The sequence below is a fragment of the Heterocephalus glaber genome, unplaced genomic scaffold (genome assembly GCF_053883595.1).
Source record: "Heterocephalus glaber isolate CG9 unplaced genomic scaffold, H.glaber_assembly_v1.0 deba00001608, whole genome shotgun sequence".
Lineage (NCBI taxonomy): Eukaryota > Metazoa > Chordata > Mammalia > Rodentia > Bathyergidae > Heterocephalus > Heterocephalus glaber.
Window position 1 is genome coordinate 3756252 of NW_028258379.1, and position 13181 is coordinate 3769432.

The 13181-nt window shown below is 35.0% G+C and overlaps 1 protein-coding gene across 1 annotated transcript in view; it reads right to left on the bottom strand.

Moving 5' to 3' along the window:
- Kcnh5 (potassium voltage-gated channel subfamily H member 5) overlaps positions 1 to 13181 on the bottom strand; it is a 393245-nt gene that overhangs the window by 140588 nt on the left and 239476 nt on the right. The gene's annotated exons all lie outside the window — the stretch shown is intronic.

Genomic DNA, 13181 nt, shown 5'->3' on the forward strand with positions numbered 1-13181 from the left:
AGTTCAGCCCAAACGTCTCCAAACTCCTGTCACACTCCACCTCCAGCCTAGCCTGCTCCCCTCATTTCACTTCTTTAATTTCAGGAAACTCTGTTGAAAATGGGGGCAGTACTTTATCTACCTTGATCTTCAGTAAACATAGTGTTTAGTCACCATAGCCATTCTGTAAGCATTTTACAATAAGTGGAATATCAGGCAGTGATCATTTTCATCCTGCGTCCTCCAAGAGTTTGAAAAATGACTCTGCTAAACAGAGTATCAGTTGTTTGGCTTTGCAGTTTCATCAAGCAAATCCCATTTGATATAAGTGATATAAAATCATGCTGGTGATGCAACTTAAAATTCTTAATATAGCATTTTGGGAAAATCATTCATTTTTTCAAGAACAGCTGTTCTTCTTTGAGTATAATCAATTTCAATTCCATAACAGAAAAATTATTTTTATAAATATTTAGCCAATTTTTCTGCTATTCTTTAGGAATTTTAATGACAATGTGTGCAGAACACTTGTTAAGCTAGATAATATTTTGTTGAACCTGAGTAGAGATATAGTATTGACATTTCTCAACTAGGTCTTTAAATGTTTAAATATTCATATTTTAAAACAAAAACTGGAAGTCATCACAGACTTAACATGTTTATTCCAACATGGTTACTGAGCAAGAGCAACATAGAAATAATATGAACACATTAAGGATTCAAGAAATATCTAACAAATACAGAATTTCATGATTTCAGAAGAGAAATAAAAAGAATTTGTTTTAAAAATAACGAACATTTAATGGTTAAAAAAAATAAGATTTGTGTTTTAGAATAGATCCCAGCTTTCAGTTATTAAAAAGTGTTAACTAATGCCACAGAACTACCTATTTTTTAAAATGTTTAACTTGTTTGGCTCCCTAAGATGCTTGAAATCAAACTACATTTGCTAAATAATTCACTACCGCCTTTTAGTTTAACACATTTCCACAGAGAAATGGAGCAAATGGAGGTTGTATAATGTCTCCAACAGAAACATAAATTTAATAAATTTTCATGCACAATAATACCTTCTCAAGAACTAAGGAAATCAGGTGAAAGATCACAGTATCTGGGTGTAGTATACTAATAAAGAGATACTGAAGAAGGCAAAAAGAAAAGGCTTCCTGGGACATTCCTTTCCTAAACTCCAAGCACAGCAGTGTGGAGAAAGATTCCTCCCACTGGGGAAGGAAAAAGAGAATTAAGTCCAGATCTTAGATTTGGAACCCTGTACAAGGCCTGCCATGGTGAACTAAGCCCTGAAGAGTCCAAGGCAGTACCACACAGAGAATCTCAGCAACCACTAACCTGACACTCAAAGTACTGCCTCCACTAGCCCTCTCTAATCTGAAAAAACAGAGTGTGCAGAAATGTCCCACATACTGTAGGGTAGGACAGGGAAGTAAGCACAGGACTTTGCCTTAAAACTCAGCACCCGGGGAAAACCAGCACTGGGAAGATCCCCACAGTCCCTGAACCCAGGCCAAAGCCCATAGACAGAGCTTCTAGTCCTGCCCTGATACCAGGCAAAGACCTGAGGCCCCAGTGGGACATTTACCTGTGGCTCGGTGCAGTGATCTCAAGCTTCAAGTACACCACGGCAGCATGCATGCCATATCAGAAGGGGCCTTGGCCCTGCTCTGTGCTGCACTGGTCTCAGCAGGCTCTGGGCTCTGGGGGCAAACCACAGTGGTGGCAATGATGGCTATGAGACCCTATCCCTATGTCTTACCCAACCCCAGGCAGGACTGTATAAATAGCCTGTAGGCTTGGGAGAAAAAGTAGCAGTTGTTTAGTTGCTAGGAGCCTAGTGCAGTTCCTCCACAGTGAGGCCCACTATCAGGCAGAACCCTATGATGTGAAGCCATAAGACAGGGACTGTGCATGAGGTGTCTGGACTCACCCTGGCTCTAGGCAGAAACTTGAAGAAACAAGCTACCATTTTGAGCACCCCTCCACTGCATCCTGAACAACACACCAGCTGTGGATTTGTGACAGACTTCAGCCTGGAATGTCCTCTAGTGCTGAAACAGTGATAATGAGCCAATTGTAGACGTTTGGCAAACCTGAACTTTGGGCACTATTTAGTGCAATGACCACAGACTCAGAGAAACTAAGCAGCCCGCTCAGAATTTCTAGGACAAACACAGACAAAATCAGATTGTGAGGACTAGAACATAGACCTAACCCTTTAATATGCAGACATTATTGTATGCCAACATGAATTAATAACTTGCAGAGAATTATGACCATACATAACAGACAAAATACGATGTCAATAACTAATGATAAAGCAATAAATATATACTAATTCTCAGAAAATTTAAAATAGGCATTTTTAAGGAAACTCAATGAATGTCAAGAAAACATAGAGAAATAATTCAGTATTTTAACAACAGGAGGGTGAAGTAACTAAAAATAAAACAGAAATCCTTGAGCTGAAAAATACATTAATTGAAAGGAATATCATAATAGGAGGCACCAATAGGACCAAACAGAAGAATCAGTAAGCTCAAAACAAGACTAATCAAAAACACACAGTTGGAGGAAGAAAAGAAGAAAAAAATGAAGAGGAATGAAGAAAGCTTACGGAAACTTTGGGGGCTGCATTTAAAGAACAAATATTAGGGTTACCTGGGTTGAAGAGAATGCCAAAGAGGTAGAGAACTTATTCGGAGATAATAATAGAAATATTCCTAAACCTTAAAACATACAGGTATACCAGTACACAAAGGTCAAAGAGCACCAATCAGAATCAAGTACATCAAGTTTGTTTCAAGACATATTATTATCAAGCTCTCAAAGGTTAAATACAAAGAGATGATCCTCAAAAGAGAAAGGAATAAAAATACATAATGATGTTTTAGTAGCCTGACAGCAGGATTCTTAGCAGAATCTTATAGCCCATAAGGAAGATGCAGTTTTCACATGCTGAAGGAGACAAACTTCCAAGAAAGAATATTGCAGACAGCAAAGCTATCAACCAGAAATAAAGGAGATATGCAGAATTTCTAACAATCAGAAATAAAGGAGAGATACAGAATATCAGGGCACTGGTGGCTCCATAACATCTTGACCACACCCCCATGCAAAACAACTGTGATAAAAATTAAGCAATAAATAAAAGTTTGACTAAGTCATAGAAAAAAATTGGGGGCTGGTAAATTTCATGCCAGCCACCATGGTCATATGATTAATCCAAATCAATAAATGCTGGTGTAAGAAGTGTTTTAGAGAAAAATATAAGATAAAGCTAATATAGAAGATAAGGTTTAAATACATAAGATAAGGTTTTATAAGATAAGGATGAATATATAAGGTTAAATTTTATCTAAATTATAAAAACTACAGGTTAAGTAAAAATCTTGTATGAAAGTAACTTTAATAAATCTGAATATATGACAACTAAGACTCAAACTGGGATTATTATGCTTAGCCATAAACATAAAAAATTTGATAACAAATTGGTTTATGCCACATGAACAGAGAATTATAAGTTTGGTTTTGGTATTTTTTTGTGCCTCTTTGTACTCACTTGTATAGAACTTCGAAATTCAGAATGAAAAGAAAGTTGTTCTGTTTCGAACCATCTAAGCAATAAATGTTATATTTAAAAAGCATCAGATTGCTGATCCAAAAAACAATTTTTGACAACAAAATTCTTCACCATAATACTACTAGCTAGCAGTTTAAAACTCAAAGTAGTCGGTGGTGCTTTATATCCACCTAGGGTTTCTGTTCTATAATCAGCAAACCCCATTAAACCTTACCACTCTTTACTAATTCAGCCTATCTACCACCATCTTCAGCAAATCCTAACAAGGCACAAAATTAAACACAAATAAAAACATAAAAACATTAGCTCAAGGTATAACCCACACAGTGGAAAGAAATGGGCTACCTTTTCTTATAAAGAATATTCTCTTCATCATAGTCTTCATGAAATTTAAAGACCCAAAGAAAATATACCAGTAAATAAAGAATAGAGAGCTTAACTGAACAAGGCCATGAAGCATAAACACACTGTATGTCACTCTCTTCAAATATTAAATAATAATGATTAATTTATTAAAAATAATATGAGGAGATAAGTCATAACAAGGTAAGCAAAGAGTGTGGTTGGATAACCAAACTCTAGCTTAACTAAAGCATCTGGCTTACACCCAAATTTCAATTATAATTGACCATTTTGAACTAATACTAGCCCAAACATATAAAACTCTTAATTATAGAGAGAACTAAATTAAAACATTTAGTCACACAGGAAAAATATGAGATAGAAATTTCTTTAGGAGCTATGGAGAAAGTACTGTAAGGGAAAAGTGAGAGATAAAATTTGCCACGTAAAATAGCACAGACAAAAGGGAGTTCTTCAAAGTAAAAGAGACACTAATGAGTGAGATGAAAACATTAAAAGGTAACCATACAGACAAATTTAGAACGCTATAATATTTTAAACATGGCACATAAACTATTTATACTGTTAGTATAAAGACTGAAAATCAAAATAATTAGAAATAATAACTACTAATATGTTAAGAAATAGCACAGAAAGATATAAAGCAGAACATCAAAAATTCAAAATGTGGCAAGAAATGGAGTCCAAGTATAAAGGTTTTCTTAGTATTTTATTTATCTTATTTCTTTTTTATGATCAATGTTTAAGTTGCTATAATTTCAAAATTGCTTGTTATAATAAGAATATTTTATAAGCCTAATGTTAGATACAAAACAAAAATGTGATACAAAAAAGTAAGGCATCAAAAAAAAGCAAAGCATCAAAGCAAAGTACTAGAAAAAGTCACTGAACCACAAAGGAAAATTGTAAAGGAGAGAGAAATAAACAACAACAACAACAAAACTGGAAAATAAATTACAATATGACAGTAATATGATCTAACTTATCAACAATTACCTTAAATGTAAATGGATTAAATTCTTGAAATAAAAGACATAAAGTGACTGAATGGATAAAATAAATACCTGACTACATGCTGCTTACAACAAATTACCAACTAATTACAAATTAGTTTAGCTTTTTTTTTTTTTGGTATCAGGGATTGAACTCAGGTTCTTGTGCTTTTGGGGCAGGTGGCGGAACCACTAAGCTAAATCCCCGGCCCCTACAGTTTATCTTTTAAACTACTCATTAAGTCTACACACAAAATACATTCTGTTATATGGTCATTTCTTCTCCTCATTCATAGCTTTGCTCAAAACCAAAATCTTCACAGCAGACTCCCTTGAGTATGCTGTAAACATTCTCTTCTTAAAGTACCATACACCATTTCCTTACTAAGCCTGGTTTCTTAATTTTATCACTAATTTACAGTACATATTTATTTGTTTATTAGCCATCCTCCCTAATAGAAATACAAATTCCATAAAGATACTTGTGCTTTGCTAAGTGCTATATTTCTCCAAAACACACCAGTTCCTGGAATATAGTAGCATTCAAATATTTTTCTAATAAGTTCATACACTAAAAACTAAAAAACAGCTTTCAGAAACAGTTTTCCATATAAAAATCTCATTACTGGTGATATAAAAACAGAAGGAATATATATTAAGGCAGGGAGGAGAATGAAATATTTATAAGCAAAAGTGATATGCATCTTATCCTTGCTAATACAATAAATAAATGGGAAAGGTCTATTGTTATTTACCAAACATAAATGACCATGATTGGTCTGCCAATTTTGTAAAAACCAGTTATATTATTTTTCACTTTGGATAGAGATACCATATAGTCAATTTGCACACTTCACTAGTAATAATTAGAATGATTGTGTCAATTTCACAAGCATCTTTTTATGTTTTTATTTAGCCTTGTAGACTTAACTGTTAATTTTGCAGTGTTTTCATATTCAGAATCTCAGTAATCCTGGCACAAACAGTAGGAAATGTGTTACCTAAAAATACTTACATTTTTCTTAATCACCACAAATGGATTATATTGAAAATAATTATGGTAGATTAAAGGTGGCTGCAAAGTCTGACACCCCTTCTATTGAGAGGCAAGATCTAAATCCTTCCCCTTGAATCTAGGCATTTCTCATGACTGCTCAACCAATGAGATATGGTAAATGACCAATGGGATATGGTAACCGACCAATGGATATGATTGTATACCAGCAACTAGGCTCAAGCCTCAAGAAACTAGAAACTATCAAACTCTCACTATTTAAAAATCTGCTCTTTTAGATTCTGCTTTCCAAGCTGCAAGGAAGTCCAAGTATTCTTTTGGGTCCTCTCATGGAGAGGAATAAAGGCCCCTGGCCAATCATTTTGGCTGGACTCCCAGCAAAACCCAAGCCTGGGACTCAGTAATTTAAAATATTGACATGAGCATACACTTCTGAAGACAATGTAGGTGGTTCAGCCATCACTTTCATTTCTGTTCATATTAATGGTATTTAATAATGATATTTAAATGCAAAGGAAAATATGCCATCAAGCTGTAATTGTAGTGCAGCGCAATTTGACAGAATGAGCTTACCAGCTCTTTGGCTGAGCCAATGAAGCACATTTCCAGGTCCCTTCAAGTCGCCTCAACCAATACCACCTGAACTAAAAATAATTTGCATACTCTTAGGCCTGCCCTAGAATATAGTAAGTGGTGAGTCCTTTTTAAGCCATTCAGTTTGACTAGCTATGTAACTATCATAAACTAAACCACAATAAAAGAGAATAAGTCTCAACTGGTCAGAGGAGCTTGAGCCCCTCCAGACACACATCACAGCCTGAAGGTATATTTTGGAAGAGAACTTTTAAATACTTAATATGATTTCATATTTTAACTGAAAAGTACCTATTATTTTCACAATATAAAAATAAAAGCCATCAATTAATGTTTCATGTTTTCAAAAACAAAGTCAGTTTTAAAGATAGGATAATGCTATTTTAACTAATCACAGATAACAACATTTATTCAAATTTATTAAATTTAGTAGATATTCATTAAGTTTCTGTTATATGTCAGGCACTATTAAGGAGGCAGTGATAAAAAAGACGGAACCCTCACACTCAAGTTGTATCCACTATTTCTTATAAACAAGTATTAGTTTTATTTATCCCAAATTACATTCTTTGAAAAAAAGGCTAATCTTCCCTATAGTTTACAAAAATCTACAATAAAGTTATACCTATTACAGAGAGATATAAATAAACTGTGGTTTATTTAGAATTAAGCAGTTTGTAAAAATCTAGAGTCAGGTAATTGTTTGTAATGGCCTGTACTCCTACGAGCTGCTCTTGATAACAGACAACAGAGTGACATTTCAGTCCCTGAAAAAGCTATGTTCTCCAATCATTTCATTTTGTTTGCTCATTAAGTCAAGCTAAATCTATTTATCTCCTGATTAGCAATATTTATTTTTTAGATTTTTCACACCCATTAATAATGACATCCAACTTTTATTTTTCCTAATATCTACCTTAAACTGACTAGTCTGAACTATTCCCCTGGGGTGCATTTGTAGTAATCTTTAGGTCCCAAAACTGGTACAGCCACCACTTTCCTTTCTATTTATATTCACTGAAGTCTGTCTTTAATAATGATATTGAAGATGTGGAAGGAGAGTGGCCCATCAATCTGATCACACGTGCAGCACACAAGACAGGTAAAATGTCGAAATGACGCGAGCGGCCTTGGAACAAAGTGAAGATGCGATCTTCACAAAACTCTCATTTCAGTCCCTTTCCCTCCATCTCTCACAAAAGCTCCTGGTCTCCCTGAATGCTCTTTTGCAATGACTCATGTATGTAGGTAACATCTAGGCTTGCACTTATGAGGCAGGCACTTTCTTTTTCTAGTCTTCATTTAATCTATGCCCAATTCCACTTAGTGTTTGTACTATGCCAATTATTTTATTAGAAGTGAACCTCATTAATTGCTTTGTGTGTGCTAAATATGTAAAACAATGTCCTTCCAAAGGATGCTTGAATTTTGAAATAATAATAATAATAGTAATTTCAGGTAATACAATGACGTGATCGAATCACTCACTATTTGAATTAACTGTCAACTAATCAAAGAAGTTGGGACACAGAAGGCACCATTTTGAGAACTTAGAAAATTTTAGCATAATTTTTGGACAGATTTCACCCAGCTTAGAGTTGATTTTGTGATTACTATAATAATCAAAATAACCTCAACAATTATATGGCAATGATTATTCATATTGTTTCCTATATGTACTAAAAATAGATTTAATTTTAGGAAGATAATTAAGAACATATATTAATCAATTACTGAAAGGGCAAGAAAGGGATGAATGGAAGTATGTGAGAATATTGTTCATTCAACAAAATTCTAGAAAATTAAAAGTAAAAAAGAAAGAATCAAAGTGTCAAGAAAGTTTCACCTCTATGCTTCTAAAACAGCTCTCTTTTATGCTAAATAAATCCATTACCTTTATTCACTCTATTCTAGCACAATTCATTTAGACTTTAATAAAATTAATATACTCATTTTGCTCACAGTTACAGCATTTTTCGTAATTTTGATTTAAAAATTGGACAAATAAGAACAATGCCTTTGAAATAAGAACAATAATAACAGAAAATCATTGAATATTGATCCCATCATTTCAGACTCATTTTTAATGAGTTATACAATACTTCCGAAATACGTCAACTATCAGGCAACCAGAGACCTGCAGAGATTAAAAACGTATGTTATGGGGGCTGGGGATTTGGCTCAGTAGTTTCACCACCTGCTGCGCAAGCGCAAGGACCCGACTTCGATCCCCGGTACCAAAAATAAATAAATAAATTAATTGATTAATTTACAAAAAATTTAAAATGTATGTTATGTTTGAAAGCCTAGACTTCCTTCTTAGTGTCTGCCTCTTCCTATCGTGGTGTATACCTCTCACCACCCTAGGCTCCCCTTTTTCAGGACCTACTCCATTGTTTATGAAACCATACCCTCCTTTATATTAGTAGGCCCAAATATAGATTGGAGATTAACTAAAATACTCTAGAGCTGTCTTAGACACTAAACCCCAACTTCAAGCAAGTACACTGCTATCTATGCCAACACAGAACACTGGCCTCTCTCTATTTTTTAGGAATCATGAATCTAGTTTGGAAAGATGGGAAGAAAGGGAAAAGGAAGGGAGATTTGAAAAGGTGTGTAAGAGGCTACTGTCAATGCACACTCAGAAGGTGCTGAAAAGAAAAAAACAGATACTTATATTTTGATGATATGTTTTCAAAACTGTGTTTGCAAAGAAAGACTAAACCTTCAGCTGACTAGAAATAGCTAAAGGAATAAAGTAGGTTTCTACCAAGAGATGCAGACTTGGGCAAGGGCCAATGCAACACATAGCTTCATATTCCCAAAGCATAGAACACCAACTCAGAAAAGATAGCATGATTGACTTTTTTCTTTTTTACAACTAGGGAGATTTTGGTTTTTTTGAGTTTCTATCCTAAAATATGTAATTTTTATATATTCAAGAAATAAGTGAAAGTATAACATATTTCATAAGCCATGCAGCTGATGTCACATGCTTTGTACTATACTTGTTTTGTTTCTAATATTTTTTCTCTATTAAGTTAGAAGGTGGCACATGTCCTACTCTATCATCTCTCCCCACACACGGACATGGATAATGCAGTAGTGCAATTCTGGTCTGAGCTGACTGATGATAGTGACATGAGTTGTATCTTTCAGAATATTTTTAAATTTTATATTGAAATTTATTTTTTAAAAAAATCTTTAGAGTGCAAAATGAGGAAACTACTACAATGAGATTTCAGACACTAAAGCATTCCAATACTTTGACACAGAGATATTTCTGTGTCTCTCAAATTATAAAATGCAAGGATTACCTATTTTGTAAAATAGCAAGTCTAGCTTTATGAGCTACAGAAGAGGAAAAAGAATAAAAGAAATACAGTGAGTTTAGAATAGATTCACTATGGAGAATTATATAATTTCTTTTATTATGGCTATTTCTTATTTATTTTGTACTATATATACATTTGAATTACCTAGAAATCTTTCCTGTGTAACAATGATACTTCCAACCCATTTTGGTAAACTTAGCACCAGAATATGAAAAGAAGCAATAAAAAAAGAATATAGTAAAGTCACTTTTTATTTATCTAAAAAGTTAGTGTTAACATTATGCTTACTTCAATATGGAAGCACTAAAGTAATAATTTAAATAATATTAAAATACCTTTTTGCTAAAAACACATGTATCATTGATCTACGACCCAAAGAATGATACGAACTGACAAAAACCTAAATTATCCACTGGGGTTCCAAGAGTGTCTGTGTGGAATAGCTAAAAGTTTCTCACATCTTAGAGAAACAATGTCATGACCTATCTTTTTGCTGACTTTCATTTTTGCTTTCAAATCTTTGTTTATGGAGTTCCCTTCACATGGATTTCACAGTATGCCCATAGATTCCCCCATCCTGGTAAGCATATGTCCTTGCCATGCTTTTTTACCAAAAGGTAGAAACCATTTCCTTGAATCTGGAGTGGTTTTATGACTTTCTTTGACCAACAGCAGAGATGATATTATGCAACTTTTGGAGCCAAACCTTAAGAAGACTTGCAGTTTTTGCCTTCACTCTCTTGGAGCACTGCTTTGAGACCACTAACCTGGAAGACTCCTGAGTTGTCCTGACTTATTTCACCTAACATACTGTTTTCCAGTCCCATCTATCCATCCATATTATCACAAATGACAGGATTTCATCCTTTTTATGGCTTAAGAACATTCTATTCACACACACACACACACACACACACACACACACACTTTCACACTCCAGTTAGAATGGCTGTTACCAAAAGGACAGATAACAAATGTTGGCAAAGAGCCCTTCCACACTGTTGGAGGGAATGTGAATTGGTACAGTCATTAGGAAAAATGGTATGGTATGTAGCTTACTGAAAAAAGTAAAAATAGAACTGCCTTACATTTTAAAATCCTGCATATGTGTTAACATTCTCACTGTAAATACAATGAAGTTCTTGAAACCAAGTACCTTTTAAGCTCACTCTTCAAAACATTGCTCTGCACACATAACTTCTGAGCACATAAGAAATAGAAGTTGAGGCAGGGGATTTAGCTCAGTGGCACCATGCCTGCCTTGCAAGCTCAAGGTCCTGAGTTTGATACTTGGTACAAAAAAAAAAAAATAGAAGTTGAATGAAACTTAACATATTTTCCTTCTGTAGCAAAGGAAACAGCAAGTACACAAGAGCCATCCCAGTTGAAAATGAGAATACACAAAAGTATATTGACTTGTCAGGATGAAGGAGATAGACAACCAATAAAAAGATCATTAAGAGGGCTAAAAATCACAAGTGATCTGGTCAAGGTAAAAGTTATCTGTTCCAAGAATATTAGAACCTGGGGCCATCAAATTTTGAATCTTGGTAGTTAATGAAAAACAAATATAATTTACATTGTAAATTTTCAGGTAACTTTTTCATCATAAATTAACCAAGAACAGATGCTTATACCAAGTATGGGTTAAAAGTTTAAATAAGGCAGATGCCAGCAGCAGCCCCAACAGACTGGGGAATACAGTATCTGAATCTGCACAGCAGAGGCGCATGGGAGCAGGGCCTAAAGGCCATGGTAATAAGCCCCAGAAGATAGAGCAGAAGTGAACAACAGAGAGGGCCTCTCTGAGGCTCCTCAATGAAAACTGAAGCCCATCGGAAAAGTGAAGAAAATTTCTTCAGTAAAGGTACACCGTACCATCATGGTTGGTAAGTTGGTGGGATCAGAACCTCCCATAGAAACCCAGACTTGATTAGGGGGGAAGACAGCTGGAACCTGCAGTACAACCTTGCAGAGTTTAATCCTACAGGAGGTCAGGGACCTCAACTTGGGCCTTGCAGCCAGAAATCACCCTGAATCTCAGTAGACTAGAGCTAGCTTGGTGAGACTAGTCAACATAGACCTGCACACTGTTGTCCACATTGTCTACCAGGACAGCAGAGACATATCTTGAGGGAGACCTTTTTAAAATATATATATATATTTTTCTTTTCTTTTTCTCTCTCTCTCTCCCTTCCATCTTTGTATTTCTCTTGCTCTTTGTTCCTGTTCCTGTCCCATTTTAAATTGTTTCTCTCTGTCTGTCCTGTCAACTATCACTTTTATAGGAAGGTGAATACAATTTCTAGTTTCCATATTGTTGTCAGTTCACTCTGTACTTGTCTCTGTTCTTTTGCTCAGTCTTTTCCTCCTGTTTTCAACAGATTCTCACAATTTGTGTGATCTTTCCATGTCCTCTAGCCTCACCTCTAACCTTTCCCTCTCCTTCTATATCTCTATCCCTCTCTCTCCAACCCCTCCTAAATCCTTATCCCTAAAGGGAAAATTTGCCATATTGCAGGGTTTATTTACTACAAATATATTTAATGCTGACCCTAGATCTTGATCTACCTCGCTCAGTTAGAGGTGACAGATTAACTGCTACCACAAATTGTCATTTTCTAAGATGTTTGATACTATTGTTGATGGTGATTGCATAATTGGGCTAAGGTGTCCTGATTGATCTGATCAGCTGTCTTCCCTGGTATACTGAAACGAGATTGCCTGAAAGTCATTAAGGAATCAAAGCCTAAAAGTCCAGCTATACGTGGAGGATATCTCTGAGAAAGAATCACTCCATAAGGGCTCTAAACACAAGTAATAAAGATAGTCACAATAAGAATTATTGAAGTATCATCCCAGGAATTAATGCAAAAAACAGCACCAACAACAAAATTAAAAATGAGAAGACACCTTAGAAAGACACAAACCCAGACTTCCACCTCACCAAAGGCAAATTCTGGGGGGAAATGAGGTGGAAAAATATGATAATCAGCCACCTGGACACCCTGAACTGATGGCACAGGAAGTAACAAAATAGATGAATGAGGGTCTAGAAAAATTCAAAACAGAAATAATTTCCCAGATAACTACAGAGATGGTGAGCAGAATGAAAGACATGATTAGAAACTCTAGAACAGAAACAGATGAAAAAAATACATGAGCTCAGGATCATGATGGAAACCATGAATGCCCAGCATAGGAAAGAAATAGAAACCATGAATGCCCAACATAGGAAAGAAATGTAATCCATGAAACACATTAAAACAAGATATTTAGGAGATTAAACACTCAATTGAAAG